The sequence below is a fragment of the Strix uralensis genome, chromosome 27 (assembly GCF_047716275.1).
Source record: "Strix uralensis isolate ZFMK-TIS-50842 chromosome 27, bStrUra1, whole genome shotgun sequence".
Taxonomy (NCBI): domain Eukaryota; kingdom Metazoa; phylum Chordata; class Aves; order Strigiformes; family Strigidae; genus Strix; species Strix uralensis.
The window spans coordinates 2374573-2377637 of NC_133998.1; positions in this window are offsets into that span (position 1 = coordinate 2374573).

Below are 3065 nucleotides of genomic sequence, written 5' to 3' on the forward strand. Positions count from 1 at the left end.
GAGTGCTGAGTCGTCAGTCTTTGACCGTCATCTTCAGTGTTACTGAATTCTGCTCTTCCTTTAGGCCCCCCCACCCCGTGTCCCCCGCTGGGTTCCCTTCCCCTTTGTTAACGCCTTCGGTGACGAGCGCTGCGGTCTCCGGTAGGGTGAGAAGTGCTGGGGTGCGTGATTGGGGCGGGGGGGGGGGTGGGCAGGGAAGAGGAAATGCGTTTACAGTTCATTTTACGATGCACTTTTGCTAGCAATACAGCGATGTTTGGGCCTGCCAGAACAAGTCGGTGACTTCTGGGGGCTGGGGGGACAGGGACAGCAATGGGCTGCCCCGGCCACTGCCAGCGCCCCTGGGCCGCGGGAAGGGCGGTGGCGGCGGCAAAGCGAAGGGCTGGAGGTGGCTCCGCCAGAGCTGCAGGAGTTGGCAGGGGCAGCGCCGCGGCCGCGGGGCAGCGTTTTATCGGCCTTTTTGGTTTCACAGGTTGTTTTGCCGCGTCTCTGAGCCCCCCACCCCCAACAAGGACCCTCCCTGGGGCAGCAGTGGGCGCAGGGTGGGCCGGGACGGGTGGCACCGCGGGCAGGCCTGGAGCCACGCGGGATGAGCCACGCGGGGAAGGACAGCGAAGGGTGTCAGGGTGGAGCGGTGCCGCAGGCGCAGCATCCCCCCGCCCGCGCTGGGGCCGGGCCTGATCCTGGGGTGGGGGAACTGGAGTTCTTGCAACTTAAACACACGGATAGGAACAGAGAGACACACAGACAGACAGACACACCCCCACTCCCCCCGTTCCTCACCCCCCCAGGGCACTGCAGCTTTCCCACCCGACTGAACCCCTGCACTGTCGTGTGTGTTGATGATGACACATTGGGGCGGGAGGGGGGCACACTTACCTTTACCAAAACTCTGTTGTTCTGCCCCAAGAGAGGGGCTGAGGCTGTGCTGAGGCTTTGGGAGGGGGGGGGGTGGGGTGTGGGAAATGGGACCATCTGTGGCTGCTTCAAAACATTTGTTCCAAACTGACCGTCTTGGGGTGGGGGGGAGGCTGGAGGCCCCGAATCCCGGGAGGGGCTGTGCCAGCCTGAGGGAGGGCGGGGGGGGGGGGGGGGAGGTGTCACCCTGCCCTGCCTGGGCACCCACGGGCTGTGGCTGCACGTTGGGGGCTGTGGGGAGGACACTGCGCCGTGGGCCCTCGTCCTAAATTCGGGCTTGAGCCCAGCTTTGGCTTCTCCTGGCCTGCAGCGGGGCGGGAGGGGCCGGGGCAGCCCCAGCTGCTGCCACATCCCCTGGCCGCGGCGGGGGGGGGGGGTGATGTGCAACGTTTGACCTTGTTTCCCCAACGAGGCAAACAAACAAATTTTTTTTTAAAAAAAAAAAATCGCCTTAAATTTTCACTGGAAGCGAACCCTTCTCAGAGCATCGGCTCAGACCAACCCCAGCGGAGGCCGAAGAGGAGCCGTGGCGGGGAAGGGCCGCGGCTGGTTGCCCGGCTCCGTCTGCGCATCCTCGGCAGCCGCGAGCGGGGCTGCGGGGGCAGCTGAGGACGGCGCCCGGCCCCCGGGACTCGCTGTCCTTCCAGCGAGGAGGCCAAATACTGCGATTGTACGTGAGGGCGTTTGTTCCATCGCGAGTTTAGTTACTGCTTTAAAACAAAGTGTACAGAAATGGCATTTAAATTTCTCTGATGCTTCCTGGAAGCCATAGAATTTAGGGGCTTTTTTTTTTTTTTTATATAAAAACAAAAAATAAAATAAAAAAAAATCTTTAAAACCCTACGCATTCTTCCGCGTTTGATTGCACGGCCCTGAGGGTGGGGACACTGAGCAGCACCCCCTTTTCAGCTGAGGCTGGACCAGCAGCGGGTTCCCCATTCCCCATCCCCTGGTGGGAGCTGCCTGGGCCCCTCCGTGGGCAGAGGGTCGGCTCCCGGCCGCACGCTGCGCAGGGGCCTTTCCTGCGGCTAAAAATAACATCCCCTCGTTTCTTTTTCATGGCAAGCAGCGGGAGGAAGGGCTGGGGGAGGTCGGGGGGCGGCAACGAGGCTCCTGGCTCCAGGCAGCCCCGGGCAGATGTTCCTGGAAGAAGCCGAGGAGCGGGGGAGGCTGGGGGGCAGCTCCCGGCTGGAGCCCCACGCTCCGACACAGGCTCCGACCAGTGGCTCCAGCCTGAAGGACCACAGCCCTGATGCGGATGGGGGAGATGGGGGAGCCTTCGGCCTCGTGGCTGAGGAGGAGGAAGGGCAGGACGGGCATCGTGCTCGAGCCAGGCGAGACCCAGCCACGGCCGCAGGACCTCGCGCCTCCTCGAGCACAGCGCTGACGCGTACGAGAGGGCTCAGGGCACCCTGTGCCCCAATAACGGGCTCCAGCGCCGGCTGGCCAAGGGCTGGAAGCTCCCACAGCCCAGCCCAGGGCAGCCCCCGGGCCAGGGCAGCACCAGCGGCTCTGACAGGGCCCCGCTGCTCCCACCAGGCAGCTGGTGAGCGCAGAGCCCCGGGTGCCACCCAGGCGTTGAGCAACGGGCACGGGAGCTGCCGAAAGGGGCTTTGTTGGGGCGCAGCTGCTGATCGCGGGATCCCTCCTCCCGGCTCCACCACCCGCGGCCTCTGCGTGCCAGGAGCTGCCTGCCAGGCCTGCCCGTGCAGGCAGGGCAGGGGAACGGCCCTTTGCCCCTCGCTCACAGCAAGGACTCTGCTTCCCAAGACCCGGACTGATGGCTGCACAGGCCAAGGCAGCTTTTAGTGTTTAATTGTCAAAAACCTTCAATCAAGGGTGAAGAAATTCAGTCGTCAGACAACAGGCTGAATCCACCACACCCCGGGAGGGGATGACGCCCTCTCAGCACCCTCCTGCCCCAGGGAAACCCCGATTCTGAAACAGCCTCGTTCCCTGGAGGGTTTGGGCTCCCCAAGCAGCACCTGCCCTTCCCTCGGGGCTCCTGAGGAGCCCGGCCCGCCGAGGGGGGAGTTGAGCATCTCACAGCCCTGGGGAGAAGGGCCGGGACCTGCTCAGCTCAGCCGCCCTCTGCCTTCCCCCTGACACACCAGCGGCTGTCAGCTCTCTTCAAATCATGGAGAAAC